Here is a 25,620-nt window from a genome sequence, read left to right on the forward strand (position 1 = left end):
AACAATTTATGATAAATAAATTAGAGCTAAAAATTTGAATGGCATGATGAGTAACTTGATTAGTCTGAATAAAGATTTTGAGACTAGAGAGCAAATGCTGTAAGCAGCTCTGCTCTGAAGATAGCAATTGAAATAAATAAGCAGAACGTATTAAGAAAATGGCCAGCAATGTTTAAATTATGTTTAGAAAATTATATGGCAACTTAACTGGCTACAAATAAATTGAGAACAAAAGAAATTCAAATTTCTAGGTGTTAATGCTTATTCATGGGTTGTAAAATGGGTGGAATGCCATTAAACCCTGAAGGAAAGATCCCAGTAACTGAGGGATTGTATAATCTGATAACATTAAACCCTGAAGGAAAGATCCCAGTAACTGAGGGAATCTGATAGCTAAATGTGATTTTTGTTTTGAAAAAGCAGATGAATGATACCATTAATTGCAAGACATTGTATGTTTTATTGGACCAGAGCTCTTCTCTGACTGTCCGAGCGATTGCCGCTTTAGACACCGCCTAACAGACTGGGAACCAGACTGAAATGTCGATTGCTGAATAAAATGTGTGGTCAGCGGGGCATTTTTGCACATAACTGTGTCCACTCACCCATAAGGTGTTGAAAATGTGGCAAAACGAGACCACCAGACTAAATTTTGAAAACGAAACTAAATAAAGAATAAATTAAATAATTATTTTTTGGAAAGAAGGAGTTGTGATAATTTTAATTTTAATTATGAGATAAAATTAAAGACGATAAAATATGTTGCAAAGATACATACATTTTGATGTAGAGGATTTAAAATAAATATGCTCTTGCTCTTCTCACTTTTGCAAAACTTTGATAATGCTTATTTGACTGAAATTGGATTGCTGAAATAACTATAGGTGAGTTAATTTGTTGGAAAACCTAGAAGCTGATGTTTTGGGTTGATTATTTGGAAATGTGATCTCAGTCCAAGAATAGAGTTAAAAGGAAAATGTCTGATGTCTATTTGGAACCAATTTTAATTCATAGCCAGGTCTTACACTGAGGTAGTGTGAAGAGTGAAAAGTTTGTGAGAATGCAGTGTGCCAGCCCTGAAGGCCTCAGAGTCTCTCTCTCTTCCCAAATTAGCTCAAAGCTGATATGTGGACTAATGTCACAGTATGTCATAGGATAAAGACACAAGGCATCAGCTGACAATCATAGAGACAAAGATTTATAAAAAATAAACGATTGCCAATGGGAGGGCAATGATAAATATTCATGAAGAATATTTCAAATTTTTCAAATATAGACTACAAAATGAACTGAAATTTTAGACTAATCTGTTATATGACCAGTAACTTCCATGCCTGCTCTTAGCCACCACCATGTACAGAACTGATGGCTTTGGTCACAGAACATTAAATTGTTATGACCAGATGTACTGAGTATAATCTATTAATTTTAATGATTAAGTTGTGTTGTAATTAACCTGTCTCCATGTTTTACCAATAGTAAGCAGACCAAACGGCTCTAGTGACTCTTGAATGCACTTTCCCCAAAGTTCCAAAACACAGCCGATCCTGTTGAGGGTCAAAGATCTCAAGCGGGGAGTGGGCACGAAGTGATTTTCCCAATGACGGGTAAGATTCTGTGTGGCCTGACGCAGAACAACCTAAGCCAGGGGGATCACGCTGACACTCAAGCTCCGCCCCCAAAAGGAGGGTGGAGTCTATGTGAGGTGTGTAAAGTTGAACAGATGTCTGTATGAGGCAATCAGACTCACTGTGTGGGGGGAGCTGTGTCTTGTAGGGGCCGAGAGTCCAGACAGAGATACAGCAGTCTGCCCCAAAGAAAGGTTCTTCAATACCGCTCACCAAAACAAAACAAAAACCCGCATATATTGTGTTTGAATGCCAGGGAATGCCAGGGAGCACCCTGAGGGAAAGTTATGATGGTAAGGGGCATTCAAGAGCCAGCTGAGACCATGAGGTGATTGTCATTAACTTTTCTGGAGATCAGAACAAAATTTATTAATTGGTATCAGTAAAACTGTGTGATATTGAACTAATATGTCTCTATCATAGTTTTAAATCCTGCAGGTCATTAGATATGGCAGAGGATAATTCAGAGACATGGTGATGGCTTTGAGATGAGGACGAAATTTGAAGTTTAAAAAGAAGGTCTGGATAACAAAGGTATTTAAACTCAAGATAACTTGAAACAATTTCACAGAATTTAATACTATAAGTTGCTCTGAGTTAAAGTCTCAGAAGCTGTTGAAAAGATTATCTGTGTAAGAGACAGAGAGAGATAAAGTGAGAGAGAGAGAGGCTGCTTGTGGAAGCAGGGATGGCACAGTGTCTGTTAAAACTGAGACAGAAAAATAAATAAATAAATAAATACATTTGGAATCAGCTGACTTCTAAAAGACAACTTAAAAGTGAACAGACATGATTTGAAACTGGTTAAGAAACCAAGTAGAAGCAAATTTTGAGAATGAGCAGTTCATATTTATGTGTCCTGATTAAGGTAGTGTTTTAGCACTACATATAATAAAGTTAAACAACAAACTTTAAAAGAAGCTGATTATTCTGAATCTGATAAAGAAGATGATCCAGAATTAAATTGGGACGAAGCTTTAAGTGGATTGATATCCAGCTCTGTCTATTAAGGGTAGTTATGACTACTTTTGTCATTTATGATGTTGAATTACACTCTGGATTAGTAAATGCTATAGATTTAGAGACAGAGACAAAGTGACAGATTGGCTGAAGTCACTATTGAAATTATCCAGAGACTCCATCGCATTTATGAAATGCTGGAGGGCGAACAAAGGAATAAAAAATAAAATAAAATAAAAAAATAGTAAAAATAAAAATAAAAAAAGTTTAAGTTGTATGGTTCATAAGAAGGAAAGCATGACATTTGACTTATAAACAGAACTACAATTAATGTAAGAGAATAATAAAAATAAAATTAAAAGGACTGTGATGCTCTCTGTGTGACTGGGATTGAGATGAGGTAAAAATAGGGATTGTTTTAAAACAAGTTTAAAATAAATTTTGGAATTATAGTACAAATTTGAATACTTTATTAAAGTAATTTGTATGACAGCAGGGAGCAGGTGGGGTAAAGTCTAGAAAGGTGGAGGTTTTGATATGGAGAGAAGAGGAATGAAGGCAGAAAGACAGCATACATGTGTATGAATGAGAAGAAACCAAGTGGAACAGTGAGGTTTACAGGGAAAAGAGAAGTAGGGGAAGAAGTCTGTGCAGGCAGGTTGGAATGGGTGGAGAAAGGTGTCAAGTCTGTTGATTGATAAAAGAGAAAGGAAAGGTGTACGGGACCGTTGTGAGAGACCAGCGATGGTGTGTGGTTTGGAGACAGTTGCACTAAGGAATTGAGCTAGAGGGAGGAAGATGATTCTTTGACAACCCCTGAAGGGAACAGCCGAAAAGAAAAGAAGATTAAATAATATGAAAACCATTTGTAAGTTCTTGGTAAAATTATGATAATTTTGGAGTTTTAATTGACAAAACATTGGATGAAAAAAATGTACTTTGAAGGAAATCCTAATTATTATATCATATTATACCGTATTATATCCTAATTGATAAAGAATTGGGTATTGAATATGATTAATCATTAATGTCACAAGAGAAAGATGAGTGAACGAGCTAATTGAATGTGATACAACCACATAATTATGTCGTTCTGATAAAGTTTTCAACATTAATACATTTTGATTTATGTTCATAAGAATATGATGTACAGTGAGAAACTGTACAGATCTAGATATAAACATGAAGTTGAGGTTGAGGATAGTGACCTCAGACATTTGAGCTTTAAACATAAGTCATGCCTGGGCAGAGGAGTCATCTGAACTGTGGGCAAAGCACAAACATAAACTGAAGGATGTTTATATATATAGACTTAAGGGCTTAGATTAATTATTATCTATATATTACTTATTTTTTGTTGTTCAATTTGAATTGGACCTCTATTGGAGTCTGTGATGATTTGGATTAATCAAGAGAAACAATGATTGTTTCTTCCTTCATGTTTTCTAAGAGTGTGTATTTGGTCTCTGAGGAGGGACTGGGGGTCTGTCCAAGGAATGTTTGACGTGTCACTAAACAGTTGATAGCAACGAGGTGTCGTGTGCTGGATTTTGAAGGTTTCACACCCCTAAATTGACAGGAGTGCAGTGACAGTGCTTACTCACTTAGCCCGGCTTGCAGATATGAAATATAAATCGTATATTTACTTTCACTGAAACACGAAAGAATCAAGATAAAGATTGCCTGGTTAAGACTGAAGCCCTGACTGAAGCATGTTGATGAAAGGTACAGGTGTAACAATTTACACACAGTTATGTTTTGCGTTCGGATTTGCCCATGATTTTGGGGCATTGTGAAAACACTGGAAACCATCTCGCCATTTTGCGAATTGGGTCTGTTCCTCTAGACGCAATTTTTCTTGCCTGGCCGGGTTGATATCTGTAAATGCGCAGCGCACACTAATAACAAAGATTTGATTTCAACAGGAAACGTGAGAGCAGATGAGGCTGCAAAGGCCGGGGCAGAGCAGCAGTCAAAGGAACCATAATGTCTTTTGATATGTGAAATTAACAAAAAAATGCTTTCACTTCTTTACAGAGTATGGAGACCTTCGCCACAACAGCAGAGACAGCTGTGGAAATGATGTGGCTGCACCATTCAAAATGGTGTGGTGATGACAAGCCTTGTTTACCCCCAAAATTATTCGATCATTATGCTAGATGGCTGCATGGATGACCAGGCAGCCAAAGGGGGAATTATTAAATATAAAACTATCTGGGGTACAGTATTTGATGAAATTTTTTGAAAAAACTAAACTGTCTGCGGTACAGTATTTGAGTATTTGATGAACATTTTTGAAAAACAACAACAACAACAACAACAACAACAACAACAACAACAGAGGCCTACAGCAAATCTGAGACCATTTAAAAAAGTTTTCGGAAAACCACCATTCATAGGAATGGAAGGGGGGTAAACAATAGCTTACATCAATAGAATTGCGAATTATTGCAAAAGAAATGTCTTTGCTGTTTGTCTAAGATCTGTGTGCAGGTTAAGGGACCCGATATGGTGATATGGGACCTTAGAGCTGGAAGGCGTAAAAGTGGCTAGAGCTTTTGTCATGCTGATGACGACACAAATGGCCGTCAAGGTTGCTGAGAGAGAGAGACGTGGGTGCATGCGAGCCATTGCAGACAGGGGAGAAGGAGCTGAGAGGAGAGGAGCAGGAGGCACACGTCTGTGCGGGCCAAGATCAAACACAAACATCACTTGGCATTATGATCTGAGGAGCAGAGAAACTGGCAAAACGTGGCGCTGAGGCAACCATTTCTCAAGTTAGAACCTATTGTAAGCCAGCAAAATCGAGACGCGCATAGAAGGTGATTGGACAAGATATACAACCATAGTTGGTCCATCTGAAGAGAGGTGGTGCCTTTTCATTAAGAGAGCAGAAAAGAATACAAGCACATCAAAGACTAATCCTCCTGACTTTCTGGGCGTACAACTGTGGGATTCATCTTGGCAACTAAAAGGACGGAGCAAGCAAAGCCATGACACCCTTTTCGAGCGCCTGGACTGTGAGGCTTGAAGAGAACAACATTAATACACATTTTAAATTTTTCTTTTGAGTTATCAAAGAATGATAAAAGGGGGAATTGTTGAAGAAATTTTTATAATTTATGTTTGAGTTCACACAAGAAGTCAACATCTGTTTCTGCCATAATAAAACACCATAAGACAGTGTCTTTTGAAACCCAGGGGGTAGGGACGGGAACCCTAGTTTGAGAGTTTTCCCTCATCAGAGGTGTCGGCTAATCTAAATTAGATCTAAGACCACTGTTTGTTGCTTTTCATTTAAATGAGTTCTAAGACAGAAGGGGGGCCATGTATGTGTGTGTGTTTCTTACTTTCCCTCTGTAGGTACAGGGACCATTGTGTCCCATGACAAAAGGGTTGGGGGGGAGACATTTGTTTCATCTTTCCTTTTGTTTTTGTAAAACACTGACACGGGTATAAAAGCTTGAACCTTTCTTTGTTTCCCCAGTTCACACTCGACGCAGGCATTGCCTGGTTGATTGTGGATTCATTCTTGCAAGGATTAAATCTTTATAAAGACACGATTGGCTAAGGTTTGTCTCTTATTCAGAAATGCAACGGAGTTAATATAATTTTGCCTATACAGGAACTTCCTTCTTAGATTTACTAATATTTTGCACTGTTTTCTTAGGTCATGTCGAAGAAACACTCATCGCAGAATTACACTCTCCATTCGCCATGGGTCACTGTTCAATAACTCGAGAGTTTCTCTGGTTAAGTGGATGGAGTACATATACAGGTAACGTATGATAGCCAGGCACTGTTTAAACTGTATTTTACTGTGTCGTTGTTACAGTGTAATTATATGTTTAAGTACACTGTATTCCCCAACAGTGTTCTAAACTCAATAAAATTGCAGAGTTGTACTCAAAGCTGCAATATTGTTCAGGCACCACAAAAGTTTTAAGTTCACTTAAGTAGTTTCCAGTTATTGATTATTTAGACAAGATTAGCTCTTAGTTTATGAGTAGAACTGACCCCCTAACTCATTTCGTTCAAGAGTGGATTGAAATTACGTCTGACGTAATAATGACGTGCAACTTCATTGGAGGTTCATATCAACATGGCAAATTCAAATAACCTAATAACCTATACAAACCAACATAAACAAATAAAAAAAATCGGACATTCCAATGAATGGTGAATGACCTAGTCTATGATCGATTGTGGCGGATGTAAATAAACTTTGACATTGTTTGCAAGGACTGCTGCGCGCACCCGGATGTAGGCAGCAACATCAAGAGATCCATCATCAACAACATCAGTCTGCATGCTAACCGTAACGCCTGTACACAAAGGTAAGGACACGCCTTAATGTACTTTGTTTATTTATTTGTTTGCCATCTTCCAGGCAGACCTCAGCTAAAGCGTAGGCTTGTGAGAGAGACCTTTTGCAGCTACCTGCATGTTTTAGCGAATTAACTAAAGTTAATTGTCTCAGCTGTCAGCCAGCCAGCCTTGTTGCACTACTTTAGTGGGATAACTGGACAGACAAACCGTATGGTTTTAGCACTACCAAAGATCCTTTATCCGTTACTGGTGATATCATATATAGGCTTTGGCCGCGCAGGTTAGTTTATAGACGGACACTGAAGGTATAGGATGAGTTTAGACTCAAAATGATTAATAAATGCACACAATTGTCCATGAACTTGATAAATGTTGCAGACGTATTTCACTATCCACAAACAAATGCCTTATAACTTGTGTGTGCAAAATACAATTTGTACAAATAGACACATAATTGTGAATACAAAACTTCGATTTTATATTAAGAAGTCAGAATTTGTGCATGCAGCGTGATTTGCATTTGTGGATCCGTTGACGGATAGGCTAGGCAAGATTAAATCAGGTTATGAACACTACATTCATCACAACAGTTTTCTCCCATAGAAAACCATTATAAAATGTGTGTTATGCAATAGCACGTTCAATAAAGTGTACGCCTACTTTTAATGTCACCGTTTTACTGCAGGAATAAACGTTTTTATGGGAGAAAACGCTTATGTTCATAACTTGATTTAATCTTGCCTATACAAAGTATGCGTTATTAATACTTTTATTAATACCTTTTTAATGTTAGCCTACTTTTAAGCGTTTTCCTCGTCTTTATAACGAGTACACATAAAGCGTCTTATAGGCAGAATAACGTTCACAGTGCCGTTGTCTGTTTCGGCAGAATACTGTCATCTAGAGGCAGCAGGTGGGTGTGTGTGTGTGGATCGTGCAAGGCCAAACCGGCGAAATGAAAGTCTCAAAATCCAAATGAATCAAATAGGATCGACTCACAAACGAGTCAATGAATGCACGCGCGTCACCGGATCCGCGAATGCACACACACCGCTAGCGTAACTACACTGTCACTGCAGCTGCAGACGCCCGAAGCCTTTGTGCAGCGGCTCCCACAATGCTAGCCTAGAGCCTAAGCCTATACTATACCTCTGAGTACTAAATACTAAACTAAAGAAAGTTTATTATATTTTCTGGCTAGTTTACTTTATACTTTCTATAATCATAACCATACTTTCACCGAAACGGATTAATTAAAACAAGTTTAAATGGGTACATCTTCTAAAGATGTTTTTCATTCTTCGTTTTCTCTTTAATGACATACTCCAGTTTACTTTATTTTTTATAATCATAACCATTATTGTTTCACCCAAACTGAATAATTGAAACAAGTTTAAATGGGTAAATCTTCTACAGATATTTTTTATTCTTTGTTTTCTTTTTTGACACACTCGTTATTGTTAAAGTACACTACACGTGCTTCTGTGTGCATTTTAAGCACTTTTTGTGTGAAATCATATTTATTTTGTCCATTAAAAGTGTTATTTCACTTTAATTGAGCGTCAGCAGCGCAGCAAAATAGGCTCGCCGCCGAAACCCCCGCTTCACTGCTGCTCACGCGACGCTTGCGGTGTGAAACGGCCGTTCATTGCACGCACAAATTCTGACTTGCATTAATACAAAATCGAAGTTTTGTATTCACAATGGCCCTCATTTATCAATCTTGCGTAGAAACTGGTGTATATGTTGGCGTAAGATTATTCTTACACTCCTCTCACCGCCTGATTTATGAAACTGTGCGCACCTCTGCAATCCAGTGCTGCGTCCCAATTCGCCTACTTATACTACGTCCTAAAAGTATGTACTCTTTTTGTGAAGAAAAAGTATATACTTTTGAGTGTGTAGCAGAAAAGTATGCAAGCTTCGGGACATACTACTTCGCCATCTTTAACAGACTCTGTCGCTTAGTTACGTGCATCCCGTCACCGTTTATCTGCCCTGTCAATCATCGTCAGATTCGTCACAGTTCAAATCCTCCACATTCAGTTTAATCTCCTACCGTATCGGAGAGAAATGTAGCCGCTCGTTGATCTGCCATTTGTGGGTCTTTAATGCAGAGACTCTCCTCATGTGTTTGCAGTTTGAATATAATGATGCATTTAAAAGTTAATGGCCAAACATGTCATTACAAAAGTTCACAATGCTGCTGCAGGTGAAATATAATGTGGACAACACTGAATAAATATATTTTTGTCAGGTTAAATATTGATAGGGTCACTCAAACCCCTTTATCTAAACTTCTCTACTTAACCGTTGAACTCGCACATCCGTCATGTTTGTAGTTTTTTAACGCTTTTTATCCGCGTTTGTAGTTCTAATCGAATCCTCGTCCAACTCGCAATGGGTTGTGGGCAATATCAGCCGTTAGAGTGCCCATCGATCCATACTGTGAATTCGGACCGGAAATAGTAAACCATCCGGGAATCTTTGGAATACTCTTTTCACCATACTACGATTTGGGACATACTAATTCTATTTTCGTATACTATTTAGGATGGATAGTATGCGAATTGGGACGCAGGGCAGGTGTACGCAATACTTGGCCTTGATAAATGCGGCGGCTGAAAACGATCGTCATTAGAATAACACGCCCCTATATATTCAAGTCTCCGCCTCTCCCACGCCCTCATTTTACGCCATGGACACACAGAAGACGGCAAAGAAGCGAAACTTCTCCGACGTGGAGATCGGGCGCGCTCAATCATCTCACTAGTCCACTAGTCAGGGCACTGACTAGAACATAAGTCAATGGGCTGACTCCCTGATCAGTGCTCTGACTGAACTAGAGAGATGATTGAGACGCGCCCATCGAGACCATCACCAGGGAAGTGAAAAAAAACAAAAACGAAATTGTTTTATTTGAGAGTTTAAAGAGTGGGAATAAAGGCACAGACAAAAACAAAATATGGATCTAAAAAAACGAGTACTCTTAATAATGTGGAGGTTGAGAAGCACACTCCAGCAGTTTAAAGCTGTTTGGATGATAAATTACAATGCATTATTTTACAGCACGTTTTGAAAAAATTAGCAATTTCGTATCACGGCATGTATTGGGGTGTACAATAGTGATGATGATGTGATGTGGAGTACTACCATTCATTCACAATAATTTACATGACAATTTGTAAGATTATTATTATTATTATTATGATTATTATTCTTAATGACGCTTGTTATTCAGAAGAAGAATGTCGTTTTTATTGATTTTATTATTATTTAAAAGAAGAAGGTCATTTTTATTATTTTGTCAGTCTGAATTATTTTAGTCCCAGTCCGTGCGCAGCTGCCGGGCCAGGCGCGGGCCTGAAACGTCAGATACAGCGCACAGGCTCGCGACTGGAGGAATACATATGCCTACAAATCAAACGCTTTGGTAAAGTCACACAAATTAAACATTGACGTTCATGTTACACAAAAATAAACACTGAATGTTGTTGTTGTGGTTTTTAACAGTGGGTCATATAGCATATCTTGTCAGTGCGTTTTGTGGTGTTATGACTTGTTAAAGTTAAAAGGCATTTGTTTGTGGATAGTAAAATAGTAATTTTTTTACGGATAGTAAAAGCTCTTCAACATTTATCAAGTTCATGAGTTATTGTGTGAGTGTAAAATCATCCCATACAAAGCAATGTTTCATAACTTACACGACTTTTGTCAAACACATGACATGCCAGGCACACAGGCAGCACGCTTTTAAACATTTTATTAGTAGACTACCTAGCTAGTTGCCATAGGCTACATGGTTCGCATTAGCTGCTAGATGTAATGAAAAGTAACACTGCAGTGATTGCATCTGTCTTATATTAACGTCCATTACTAGTGTCACAATGTAGCCAATGTGTAGCCTATATTATTATAAGTGTTTTGTATGCATTTATTTCCCAATGAAAATAGCCTAGCCTAATCTTATCCCTTTGTATCTCTCCACAGGGATACACAAAGTCTAGGGTTGAGTGAATATTTTACTGAAAAGAAATTACATAGTGCACCTTTAATATATGCGTAGGATTAATATTCTACTGATTTGTCTTCCTATTACCCCACAATCCCTCTGTCTTTCTAGGAAGACGTCGATATCAACAGCAGACGGACAGTTACTCTGCGGGCCCTTCCCATCTTCCTGCGGGAAGATGCTGCTGGATTTTTTAAGACCTGGAATGTAAGTTTTTGATTCAACTGTGTGTCCTCTTTCACTCTCTTTTTTTTTCTTACTTTGTCTTCTCTGTATATCTCTTTCTATTTAACCCTCTCTGACCTTGCAACCAAAAGACAACAACCCCAACCATCTTCCTAGCCACCAGAATAGCAATTTAATCATACCACAGTAATTCACCAAGAATGTCATATTTGGAAATTTCACCTGAACTTTTCATTCACTGGTATTTCATATTATATTAAATACACATGTAGTGTTTTTCATTGACTACTCTACTCATTAACTAATTACTGTCATGTTCTTCAGGCAGATGAAATTGACCTGCCAGACATCTCGGATGCAGCTCTTGCTTATTCTCACTGTCTCAAGTGATACGGACTCCCTTGTGAAGTTTGGTCCTGCTATCAATTCTATAGTTCTTGAGGGAGATTTTGTTGTGCGTGATATAGCGGAGTTGACCGAGGCGTTCATTTTGCTGTTCGGCTTAATTTATGCACTTCACCTTGATTATCCAAAACAATTGTCATACACATTAAATTTCATTCAGAAAATTATAATGGGTTTGGATGACCTGAAGCGGTTACCTCCAAGACTGCTTAGCCTTAAAAATGAGTTGATGATGGATGAGTACTAAGTCTGTTTTCCAAATGTCATTGTTTGGACTGCCAGCATGTTTATAATCAAGCAAGAAATGGAATACCATTTCCCCCCGCTTTTTATTAATGTGTGTGTGCCTATTATTGTCGACCTATTATTTTTGGATTGGCCTATTATGTTGGCCTATTAATTTTGTTTTGTGAGTATTATTACCTTTGTTGTTATTTCTTTGATTTTCTGTATGAACCCCATTGCTAGGGAGGTTTTTCTGTTAAATAAAAAGAAAAGGAATCTGCAGTGAAATTGTCTTTTGAATAGTTTTTTATTTGAATCATACAACTTAAATATATTTGATTTTGAGGAAATTAATAAACATAAACAGTCAATAAAATGTGTTTTTAATAGACTTAAATTAACTTAAAAATATAAGAGGCTGAATTGACAATGTTTAGGTGTGAGGAACTGAATGAGTCATAACATAACCTCAATATATTATTAGGAGTGATAACTTTAAAAAAACAACTCTGTTTCCAGTGTCAATTTTGTTAGTTTTAACAATGGTTTCAAATTCATCAGGTTCATTGAACTTATCCAAACTTAAAGTACTGATTACTTAAATTTTTAGTTTGTCAAATTATTATGTTTCAGTTCATCAGCTTCCTCAAAAAAATGAGTGTGAATAATGTTTCTAGTTTAGAGTAGTAATTACTTAAAATATTTGTTTGTAGAAATTATTTGTTTTAATGTTGTTCATTTTCTCAAAGATTTGGAGTCTAAAGAGCTTGTCTGACTAATGTAGTAATTACTTAAAACATATATTTCTCACATTATTCTTTTTAATTTTATCCTTGTCCTTAAAGATTTTGAGCATTAAAAAAGTATAATTTTAAGTAGAAGTTGCTTAAAATATTCTTTAACATAGATAAATATTTTGAGGTAATCAGTTTCATCAAATATTTTGAGTTCATTTAACCTGTTGGGGAATACAGTGTACTGAGTAATGTTAATTAAGTAAGTTACATGCACTTACTATAAGTTAGGGTTTGTTTGGATAATTATGCATATTTAAATGTTGATACTATTGCAAATATTGTAAGTACAAGTATGTAACAAGGACACTGTAAAATAACATTTTTTAAAAACCTGTCAAAAATAAGCCGTTAATATCGCGTTAACGCAAATTCATTTTAACTGCATTATTTTTATTAAAGCAGCGCCCATTTTCTGTTTGACACATAAAATACCGGCAGTTCAATAGGGAGCGCTCATCTCTTAAAGGGGCCACACTATATTCCGACTGGTGGAATATGGACCTCCTCCGGGTATGGTGTGGTACTGGTGGGCTCACAGGTCCGCATGACAGCTTTCACATTACCAATTTTTCATACAAACTGTGCCCTGTGCTGAATTAAACTGCCAGTTTAAAAACGTTCTTTATTTATATCCAAATGAGAGAAGTGACTGCTTATTCTGGTCCTCTCCAAAAGTAGAAAAAATAACTCACTATTCAAGTTTTAATGTACAACTCTCCACATTAGTGTGTTATAGAAGTTTGCAATGACATTCCACCTAGGCTACTCCATATTACCCATTGTTTTTAACTTGTGTATTACCTAAACATACAACTAAGACTCAGCAATTATACCTAAAATAACTTTTTTAAGAACATATTACTGTTTAAAAGGCCGCTATTATGCAATTTTATTAAAAAAATAATATTTATTTCTAATCGTCTTGTATTAATTAAAATTTTTGTCTTTAAAGGTTTTCACAGGGTCTACATCTAAGACAGATTGATTTGATGGAAGACTGTGTTGCCAAAACATCAACAACATTGTCCAGAATGAACAAATTGCTCAGAAAGGTAGCTAAATTTAATACATTTAATAACTTTTCAGTACTACATTGCTCAGCTAATTGAACTGTAATTAATATAGTTTATACACTGTAAAAAATTTTTTTTGTTTTTTGTTGGTTTAACTTAAAAAAGTAAGTAACCTGGTTCCCTTAAAATTTTTAGTTTATTGAAATAAATAGTTTTGAGTTGATACAATGAAGGAAATTTGTTCAATAAACAGAAACTCAAAATATTATTGTATCTGGACCACATAAAAAATTTGATAAATCATGAAAATAGCACAATTTGGCATGTTTCACTGCGTCATCAGAAATAAGACACACACAATTACCCAATATGCTTACAAAATCTTTGAATAGTATTTTAATAAAGGTTGTCGAATCTCTAAAAATGTTCATTGTATTAATTCAAAATTTTAATTTCAATGAACTCAAAATTTTAAGGCAACCAGGTAACTTTTTTTCTAAATAATTTTTTACAGTGTACTAATATCCACATTTTTTACAGGTTTGCATTTATGCATTGAGTAAACTGAAAAGAAAAACAGGTCTTAGAGTTGGCGGGAAGTCAAGACAGAAGTTTGTGGCCATAGATGAGTCTAAGTTTGCTCACAAGAGAAAGGTACATCTGACATGAGAAATACAAACAGTTTGTTTTTTACCATGTTGAAATGCTAAAGTTGAAATTCTAAAGCGATATTCACTAATACCACATGCAATTAAAAGACGTGATTGAATGATGTGAACCAATAGCTGAACAATTAATTTCTACTGTCAGAGGTGTAACTGGAGTAAATGTAATTAGTTACTTTACTTAAGTATCTGTTGTAAATGTACTGAGTATCAAATATTAGCAAATTTTACTCTCTATTTGACAATTTTACTCCAATACCTTTGTGATAAGTAATGTAAGTACGCATTACATTTTGCATTAGTGATGGGAAGTTCCGAGAAATGAATTTCACGGAAATTCATTTCATTTCCTTCATTCAACCGGTTCTTTCGGACAGTTAGTTTCAATGAAACGGTAAAAAAAAAAAAAAAAAACAGATCAACGGTTCTTTTACGTCCTTACGTAATGACATAATTTATATCATCCTGGCGGATGAAAATACATTAAAACACATTCCTGTAAAGTATTTGTAATCATAACTTAGTATAGTAATAATTATTATTGTCATCATCATCATCATCATCATTTTGGATAAGTTTTTTTCATTTATGTTTTGCAAAAGCACTCAATACAGCCACTGTCGTGCAAACACTGATGTTTTACACGGATTAAATAGACTTACATTGATATAACATAAACTTACACAAATCCTCGGTTCACCCGTGCTCATGTTATCAGCATCAGCTGTCCGAGAGAAACAGTTCGGTTCAAGAAGACGATATCACGCATGCTCAGTATCTCAGCTCATCGGTTCTCAGAATCAGACATGTCCGAAAGATTGAACGTGTCCGATAGAAATGGTTTTCCATTCTGTACTGGTGATCTGAGAACCGCTGCAACTCGTTCCTGACTCGAGAACCGCTGTAGTAGGATAGGCCTATGTGTGCTGAGCTGCGAACTGCAGCAAGCTGAATATTCTAATATCGAACCTACTGTTTTGTATCGACTTAGAAATTAAATAAGAAAAAAGCTGTTCCTAAAAATATAGTGCATTATTGATTACACAAATAAATGTTTAGTTTGACCGTTTTACAATCCACAGTGTTTCCAAACTTTAAAATAATACAGTGATAAGACAGCTTTATGTGATGATGTTTCCAAACGTGATTTTTTTTTAATATATACTTGAAACCTGCATTTCGTTCCTCTGAACAAATAACACGCATGCTCAGCTCTTTGACTTATCGGTTCTAAGTATCGAACGTGTCCGAAAGAAACGGTTTTCGATTCTGTACTGCTGATCCGAGAACTGCTGTACGTTCGGTTACACGCGCAACGCTCAGTATCAGCTGCTCATGAGTTCATCAGTTCTCGACCGGTTCACTAAAAAGAACCGGTTAAAAAGAACGATTTGTTCGCGAACCGGTCATCACTATTTTGCATGTCACCTAACTTTTTCTGCAGCAGTTTATTTCTGCTATAAAGAAGTGATATCACTATCTATATTCATGTGTACTGAGCAATGGCTTGAATGACCACCAAATGGTAATGGGGAGATCAGAATCCAAGTGTATGTTTTATCAAACACAATCCAGGTTCAACTGCTGTTAACATTTGTTATGTTTCTTGTTTTATGCACTTTCAGTTTAATCGTGGCCGCTGTCGTACTACTTGGCAGAGAAAAAAAGGCTGGGTGTTTGGGATGATGGAGGTTAAAGGAGTTCGCCGCCTACCAGTCTTAAAGATGGTAAAGGACCGTTCCAGGACCACATTGATGCCCATCATTAAAAGGCACATCAGAAGAGGGTCAGCTGTTTATAGTGACAATTGGAGGGTGTGGTTCGGGTCAAGGATGTAAGGAAGAAGGCGGGGTCGGTATGACTGGGACTAGTAACACTTTTATTTCTCAAACACAACAGGTTAACACAAACACGCACGAGGGCGTAAAACTCTGTCTCTCCAACACAATCTCACAACTCGTAAACTCTTCAATATCTCGTCTCAGGCTCAGGGTGGTCAACTAGTCCCAGTCCAAACTCTCTCTCCCTCGTCTCTCTCTGCTGTGGCTTATAAGCCGTCTCTCCACGCCAACTACTGCAATCAGAGACAGGTGTTAGTCATTTGCACTTAACCCACTTACGCCCCGCTCGGCTCCGCCTCCTCTCTCCCTCTGCCGATCCCGCAAAACCACGCCTCCCCTGCCACATACCCCCCCCCCCCCGGGAGAGGAAGTCAGCCACAGCCATCTGAGCACCCGGCCTGTGGACCACCTTGAATTTAAATGGCTGTAAAGCTAGATACCACCGGTGATCCGCGCGTTGGTATCCTTCATGCGGTGGAGCCACTGCAGAGGGGCGTGGTCCGAACAGAGGGTGAACTCCCGCCCCAGGAGGTAGTAGCGAAGGGTGAGGACGGCCCACCTGATGGCTAAACATTCTTTCTCTATGGTGCTGTACACCGCCTCCCTCTTAGAGAGCTTACGGCTGATGTACAGCACCGGCCGTTCCTCACCCTCCACCTCCTGGGACAGGACGGCGCCCAACCCCCTGTCCGACGCGTCGGTCTGCAGAATAAAAGGGAGAGAAAAATTAGGAGCCTGTAAGAGCGGACCACCACACAGAGCAGCCTTTACCTGGGTAAAAGCCTGCTGGCACCGCTCCGTCCACTGAACCGTATCTGGTACCTCTTTTTTAGTTAGATCAGTCAGCGGGCTAGCGAGGTCCGAATAATTAGGCACAAACCGTCTATAATATCCCGCTAGCCCCAGGAACTGTCTAACCTCCTTTTTGGTCTTGGGTCTCGGAGAAGTCGCAACTGCCGCTGTCTTATCAATTTGGGGACGCACCTGCCCATGACCCAAGTGGAAGCCCAGATACTTTACTTCTACCCGCCCAATCGCACACTTCTTCGGGTTGGCGGTTAGCCCCGCCCTCCTCAGCGACTTCAGTACAGCACGCAGATGCTGCATATGGCGCTGCCAGTCCGTACTGTAGATGATAATGTCATCTAGATAGGCAGCGGCATATGCAGCGTGCGGCCGGAGAATCCTGTCCATCAGTCGCTGGAAGGTTGCGGGGGCCCCGAACAACCCGAACGGAAGCGTGACAAATTGGTGCAATCCGAACAGCGTGGTAAAAGCGGTCTTTTCTTTAGACATTGGAGACAAGGGGATCTGCCAATATCCTTTCGTTAAGTCCAGCGTCGAATAAAAACGAGCGGTCCCTAGCCGATCAAGCAACTCGTCCACCCTTGGCATTGGATACGCATCGAACTTTGACACCGCGTTGACTTTCCGATAATCTACACAGAACCGTACGGAGCCGTCCGTTTTGGGCACCAAAACTATCGGGCTCGCCCAATCACTGTTAGATTCTTCTATTACCCCCATGTCCAGCATCGCCTCTAATTCGTCCTGCACTACCTTCTTTTTATGTTCCGGTAGTCTATATGGCCGACTGCGAACCACCACGCCCGGCTCCGTCTCAACGTGGTGTTGGATGAGGTCAGTCCGCCCCGGTAGGGGCGAGAACACGTCGGCAAACTCGGCCTGTAGCTGTTTCACGTCAGTGAGCTGCGAGGGTGAGAGGTGATCCCCCCCCGAGGCCAAAACGAGAGAATGAGGCTTTTGGACCGCCTCCGGCCCGAGATCCTCCTCCCCGCCCACTACCGTCGCTAGCAACACTGACTCCGCCTCTGACCATTTTTTTAAGAGGTTGAGGTGGTAGATTTGACGTGCCCCGTCCCTATCCGACCGGCTCACCTCATAGTTGAGTTCTCCGACTCGCCGCGTGACCACGAAGGGTCCTTGCCACTTTGCGAGTAATTTCGAGCTGGACGTGGGCAGCAATACAAGCACTTTATCTCCCTGTGAAAATTGTCGCAGCTTCGCACCTCTGTTGTAGAGCTGTTTCTGTCTGTCCTGAGCCTGGAGCAAATTCTCCATGGATAGCCGCCCCAAAGTGTGGAGTTTTGCTCTTAGGTCCAGGACATACTGAATTTCGTTCTTACTCGCTGAAGGCCCGTCCTCCCAAGCCTCTCTAAGGACGTCCAGCACCCCCCGCGGCTGGCGCCCATAGAGCAGCTCGAAGGGGGAAAACCCCGTGGAGGCTTGGGGGACCTCGCGAACAGCGAACAACAGAGGCTCAAGCCATTTATCCCAATTCTTGGCGTCTTCGTGAACGAACTTACGAATCATGGTTTTTAACGTGCGATTAAAACGCTCCACCAGACCATCTGTCTGTGGGTGATAGACGCTGGTACGGATCGCCTTAATGCCCAATAATTCGTATAGTTCGCGGATCGTCCGTGACATAAACGCCGTGCCTTGATCGGTGAGAATCTCTTTCGGGATTCCCACCCGGGAGATTAATGAAAACAGAGCGCTCGCCACACTTTTCGCCGAAATCGTGCGGAGAGGAACTGCTTCGGGATATCGCGTTGCGTAGTCCACGAGCACCAACGCAAAGCGATGTCCCCGTGCGGACGTTCCAATGGCCCGATGAGGTCCATACCAATTCTTTCGAAGGGGGCCTGCATTAATGGGAGAGGGCACAACGGTGCTTTTGGGGTGGCCGGTGGGTTCACCAACTGACATTCCCGACAAGACGCACACCACCGGCGTACATTCTCGTGAATGCCCGGCCAAAAGAATCGGGCCATGAGACGGTTTAATGTGGCCGTTTGACCTAAATGCCCCGCCATTGGATTGGAATGAGCCGTCTGGAAAAGCATTTCCCGGCGGCTTTTTGGTATTAACAATTGCGTTGTATCTTGCTTTGACTGGGTGTCTTGGACCACCCGATACAAGCGGTTATTTATTACTGAGAAGTACGGATAGGAGAGCGGTTGTTCAGGGTGGACGCGGTGGCCGTCGATGGAGCGGACCTGAGCAAAGGCATTTTTGAGCGTCTCGTCCTGGGACTGTTCCAAGGGAAAGTCATCGCGCTCTGAGAAGATGGGCGGACCCATTGCGCTCGGTTCCCCTGGAACTGCCCCCGGCGGTCCCGAATCCACCTCGCCCGCCTGCGCAACCGCTATCCTCCCACCTCCGTTCTTCCCCCAAGAGGCATCCACACATAAGTGCCCTAATAATTTATTAAACGCTGGCCAATTCGTCCCCAGAATTATGGGATGCCGGAGGCGCGGGTTAACTGCAACCTCAACACTATGCGTTTGTCCCCTAAATTGGATATCCACGGGCACCAACGGATAGTCCACCACTTCCCCGTGCACACACCTCACCTTAACCATGCGGCTGTTATCCAATGCCCTAGGTGAAATCAGGCTTTGATGGATGGAGGTTTGGTTACACCCCGAATCCACCAAAGCCTGATAGGTACCCCCCTTGATACTCACGGGTATCTGGTACAGGCCAGCTTGATCGGGGGCGGCTTGTGGCGCGCCGGGGACCCGGACCAGCGTCCCCACATCCATCATCGGACACCAATCAATAAAGTGTCCCGGGTCCCCACAGCGCCAACAAGCCGGCCCAGGCCTCCCCGCCGCCCTAGTGGCTGGAAGTGGGTCCAGCCCTTGGCGTGGAGAGAGGGACGGGGATAAGGATCCCGGGAAGGGATCTAGGCTCCCTCCTCCCCGGGCCGTGGGCCGGGGAGTCGCCGCTGTCTCGGCCGCGGGCCCCGTTCTCCACCTCGGCGCCGGCCGGGGCGGCCCTCCAGCTCTGGACCTGGGAGCGGGGACAGGTTTAGAGAGAGACGGGGCGGGGTTAGGGGGAGAGAGGGAGAGAGAAGAGAGAGAGAGAGAAGCCGCTGGTAAGGGCTCGCCGACCCCGTGGCACGCCACCATCTGGTCTTCCGCCAACTGGATGGCCTGGTCCAGCGACGCCGGGCGGTGGCACGAACTGCTCCAGCACCACGCGATCGATGATCCCCTCGGCGTCGCATTCTCCGGCCATCAGCCACTTGCGGCACGAGTCCCGGAGCTGGTGCGCGAAGATGAAGGGCCGGCCGGACTCTTCGAGCGCCAGTGTCCGGAACCGCTGGCGGTGCTGTTCCGGTGTCCGGCCGACCCGCTGCAGGATGGCGCGCTTGAGGTCGTCGTAGACCAGGAGGTTCTTGACTGGCAGTTGGTGGGCGGCTACCTGCGCTTCTCCCGATAGCAGAGGCAGGAGCCGCATTGGCCAGTCATCCTTGGGCCAGTCCCGAGCGGCGGCGGACCTCTCGAAGAGGTCGATGAACGCCTCCGGGTCGTCCATCGGTCCCATCTTCGAGAGCGCGATGGTGGCGGCTGAGTCGCTGGTGGGTTTGGGACTGGCCTGAACCTCCCAGTCCATCCAGCTCCGGAACAGCTCGCGGTCCTCATGCTGGGCCTGGAGGAGCGCCTCAAATCTTTTTTGCTGCTCCTCCCTGACGGCCCGCAGATCTTGATGAGTCTCCTGGTGGAGGCCCGCGAGCGATTGCACTAGGTCCGCAAGTGGGTGGCGGGATGGAGTTTCCATGGCGGCGTGCACCCTTCTTCCTCCCGGGTTTCGGCACCAGTGTGGTTCGGGTCAAGGATGTAAGGAAGAAGGCGGGGTCGGTATGACTGGGACTAGTAACACTTTTATTTCTCAAACACAACAGGTTAACACAAACACGCACGAGGGCGTAAAACTCTGTCTCTCCAACACAATCTCACAACTCGTAAACTCTTCAATATCTCGTCTCAGGCTCAGGGTGGTCAACTAGTCCCAGTCCAAACTCTCTCTCCCTCGTCTCTCTCTGCTGTGGCTTATAAGCCGTCTCTCCACGCCAACTACTGCAATCAGAGACAGGTGTTAGTCATTTGCACTTAACCCACTTACGCCCCGCTCGGCTCCGCCTCCTCTCTCCCTCTGCCGATCCCGCAAAACCACGCCTCCCCTGCCACAGAGGGCATATCTGAATGCGCTACAACCACAAGGATACAAACACCTAACTGTAAACCACAGCAAAAATTTTGTTGATCCCCAAACTGGCTGCCACACACAACATATTGAACGGGCCTGGCTAGCCATCAAGGCACAGGTATCAAGATTCAGGGGTAACAAAACTAAAAAACTATTGAAAGAACACTTGAAATTCATCCAGTGGCACTACTGGCTGGCAAGAAGAAATAGGAAAGGTGCTTTGGGACAGTTGATCCATGATATTAGAAAAGCATACAGGTTTAGATTTAAATAAAGTAATATCAGCTGAAAATGCATGATGTTTTGATTTTCTAGATGACCTCTCTTTTTTAACTTTGCTGTGACCTTTTTTCAGATTCGTAAATCTGAAGAAAAAAAAAAACTTCTTTGGTTGATTCTGGGATATTACTGCATAGCACTTTTAAAGATTTACCATTTATTTCCTTTATTTTTTCCTTTAATTTCTAATTTTTAATGAGACATTCTGGTGACCAAGTTGCCTTTACAGTAAATTACAGTATTCTGTTATTGTGTAGTGTACACAGTGTAACTGCAATTGCAATGCTTGCTACATTTTAAATGCCACATTAAATAGAGTATTTAGAAACGAGGTTTCAGTTAATATTATAATGTTAATATACATATAATTAATGTACATATACAGTAAATTGTGGTGGGTATCAAGTATTTCACACTTTATATTAAGTTCCTTAGGAGTTACCATGTAAGTACACTGTAAATACAGTGTTTCACAGAGGTTTGGGTTTTGCATATTACACAGTAATTATGAACGTTTTACACTTTATATTAAGTGGACAGATCCTAAGGAGTTACCATGTAAGTACACTGTAAATACAGTGTTTCACAGAGGTTTGGGTTTTGCATATTCCACAGTTATTATGAACGTTTTACACTTTATATTAAGTGGACAGTTCCTCAGGAGTTACCATGTAAGTACACTGTAAATACAGTGTTTAACAAGTTTGGGTTTTGCATATTACACAGTAATTATGAACGTTTTACACTTTATATTAAGTGGACAGTTCCTCAGGAGTTACCATGTAAGTACACTGTAAATACAGTGTTTTAAACAATAAGGTAAGAATGACCTTTGTAGACTTTATATTGTTTACTGTTGCTGAGGAGTTACCATGTAAGTACACTGTAATTCAACATTAGTCCTGCCAGTCATAAATACATGGTATAAATATAGGAATCATCCTGGTTTACATATAGGTTCAGTGTATTCCAAACTGGTAACTGCAGTATTGAATTTCATTTGGAATTGGAACAACTTGATTAAATACATATTGTTGTTACAACATGTAGTTACATAATTCCTGTTACATGTGTACTTACTGAAGTAAAAAAAGTGTTGTTACCAGTGTACTGTTACACATTTGTACTTACGCATACCATTCCGTGAGTTGTTACATATGTGTAAGTACACAAATATTACACCTGTAGATACTATGTACCAGTGTGTACTTACACTGTAGTTACATACTATGTACACATGTAGTTACCATGTAAGTGCACAGGTATTAGGGCCACTTAATATAAAGTGGGACCAATTATTCAGTATTTTTACTCATTGTTTTATATTGCTTAAGGATATTACGGATTGTTTTGTTTGTTATAATTTTGTGTCAACAGTGACCAGAGTGTTTCGGAGTTTCAAAGACTCATCCTCAACCAACAATGACAATGAGGCTGTGGGAAAATTGGAAAGTGCTGGGAATGGTAACCCTTTTGGCCATAATACTAGTAGGGACCATATTTGGTATCGTAGAAAAATACTATGAAAAGGAGGACGGTAAGAACAAAAGAGATAAGGTAACTCAGGAAGTGAACCATCCAGGGGGAGTAAAGCTAGTGTTAGAAAAGATGAAGGGGAAAGATGCCATGTGGGAATTTGACTTATGCGAAGTTATTGATTGTGGAGAAACTCCGATAGCCTGGAGGGGGTACGATGTATATGGTTGCCTATGGCCCTCTACCACTTTAGCACCATCTGGGCCATGGTGCCATACATGGCATGACATTAGTTGGTTCACCAAACCAGGGTTTGTAAAGAAGGTACTAAGCTCACACTGGAAACCTAATAATATCTTATTTAGACTCTCCCTGTTTAGAGGATATGATGATGGATGGGACAAGAAAAAGATGAATAAGATAGTAATTAGACTAAAAGATGGAGGGGATGAGGTGGAAGGACTGGCAGAACAACTAGCTCTGACCTCATTAATCGCAATGCAGAATCATATGGCCTTGGATATGTTACTAGCAGAAAAGGGAGAAGTGTGCTCTATGATAGGAGAGATGTGCTGTACCTTCATTCCAAACAATACTGCTCCTGATGGTAGTGTGACTAAGGCCTTAGGTTTGGGCTTTGAGGGCTTTGTCAAGGATTGAAGGCTTTGTCAAGTGAAATGAAGAAAAACTCTGGTATAGATAACCCAGTGGACAAATGGATGACTAACATGTTTGGAAATTGGAAGGGGGTAATCATTTCGGTAATTTCTTCCCTGGGAATATTTTTGGGAATATTTTTGGGAATAATTGTAACATGTGGATGTTGTTGTATACCATGCATAAGGTCTCTTTGTAACAGGATGACCGACCTCCAGCCTATGCAATGCCAATTCTGGGAGCAGAGGTGGAATGTGATGATATGGAGAGTGAAGTGGAGATGATGTGATCTCTTTGATAAGAGATCAAGAGAGGGAATTGAAGGATATTTTCATTTATTTCAAGGATATGTTCATTAATTTCATGTAGTCGCATATTAGGATATGAAGTATTAGTCATGTGGCATATTATGATTCACAGTATAAAGTATTTAGTATACAGTATTAATTGTGTTTTTCACCATGAAGTATTAACAATTGAGTGATGTTCATTATAAATTGAGTTGTTCTTCAATTTGCTTATGATGATTTAACTAGCAAATCTACAGAAGATTTGGGGAAGGTGCTGAGATTTTTGCAGGAGGCTATAAAGAGTGTGAAACGAAACTAAGGATAAGGATAGGTGGTACGACATGGTACGAGGTCAAGCAAGGGTTAGACAGAGGGGGTAGGGGATCTCCAAGATGGAAAATACCAGAGCTGTACTTTCTTTGTGTGTATGTGTGTGTGTGTTAACCTATTTTCATAGAAATGCTGCCAGGAGACTGATGACGCGGGACACCCCAATTGGAGGAGACGGTACAGAAGGAGAAGGGGATGAAGAACAAGAATATAAAATATGCATGATAGAGTTGTGAAATTCATTCAAGAGCAGCCATAGAAGTCATCAGGATTTTCCTGATGCTGGTCTTTGCTGGTCTGGATCCTGAGCTCAGAAACCTTTTTTACTCGCTGTTACTTTAATAAATGTATACTTTTGATTGATAACTCGACTCCTGGCCGATCATTGAACTTGGGGAGGACTTTGGGGAAAAAAGTCCAACACTGGCCATGCCCCCAACAAACTCACTCCCAACGTGGCAATGACCAAACAAATGCTAACTCAACAAATGCTAACTCCCACACACACCGTGAGAATACACCAAAACTAATAATACACACCTCTGCACTACACAGACACACTTATCCAACAACAAATGAACAAACAATCAAATGAGAAAAGTTACAAACACTTACAGAGTAGTTGTCTATCAGTCAATTAATTGCTCCTCTCTAGCTCTCTAGAATGTTGCCGGAGCATCATTGGGTGTAGAGCTTGCATTGAAGAATGGGCATTAACATCAAACCAATGCTTAAAGTGGAGATCTGAGTTCTCTGTGCTAAACATCAGCAGGGTGGCTGGTCTGTCAACTGTTCTAGATGTTGTGAAAGAGTTAGTTTGAAATGTGATAAGGAGATAAATTAATGTGATAAGGAGCATGCAAAAGTGTTCTAGAGTGTGAAATTACACACAAATGTAAAATCCTTATCTTTGTTCTGCAGCAGAGTTTATACAATACATCTTCAGTACAACAGGGTACCAGGTTGTACATTTTTTATTTATTTATTTTTTTTTTATGTGAAATTATCCCAACTTATAGATACTGTTCTTGTACTAGAATTGGTAAGGTGTTTGTTTTCCAGGGAAGAAGTTCCAGGTGGTAAAATCCCACACATTTACACAGCTGTGCATACATTCCAGGGCAAAGAATTAAGGAGCGTTAACTTGAAGATATTTTATTTGTCTTCTCTCATTGGTAAGAAAATGTATTCAATGAATGTGTGTTTAATAAATGTTTTGTTCAAACAAGTACATGCTTGAGAAACTTTAATTTGCTCAAATTACAGCTACTGGTTGTACAAATCTTAACCAAAAATAGAAATGTTTATTTAAGTTGACTTAATTCACTAAATTTGGTTCACAAATTGAGACCCACAATCTTATTTAAAAAGATTATCAATTAACATTTAAATTCCACTATCTTCACGAAGAGTGCATGGAGATACACCACCTTTAAGGATTTGAATATCTGTGAGTAATGTTAATAAGGCACATAACTGCTTCCTGAAAATGTCTGTAATTGTTG

The 25,620-nt window shown here is 40.6% G+C and overlaps 1 long non-coding RNA gene across 1 annotated transcript; it reads left to right on the forward strand.

Moving 5' to 3' along the window:
- Positions 1 to 6,458: 6,458 nt before the first annotated feature.
- LOC137040648 (uncharacterized) lies at positions 6,459 to 12,563 on the forward strand. The gene is made up of 3 exons (XR_010897953.1): positions 6,459 to 6,925; positions 11,041 to 11,136; positions 11,440 to 12,563. It is a non-coding gene; the product is annotated as an uncharacterized lncRNA (long non-coding RNA).
- The last annotated feature ends 13,057 nt before the right edge of the window (positions 12,564 to 25,620 follow it).

Source organism: Pseudorasbora parva, chromosome 14 (genome assembly GCF_024679245.1).
Source record: "Pseudorasbora parva isolate DD20220531a chromosome 14, ASM2467924v1, whole genome shotgun sequence".
Lineage (NCBI taxonomy): Eukaryota > Metazoa > Chordata > Actinopteri > Cypriniformes > Gobionidae > Pseudorasbora > Pseudorasbora parva.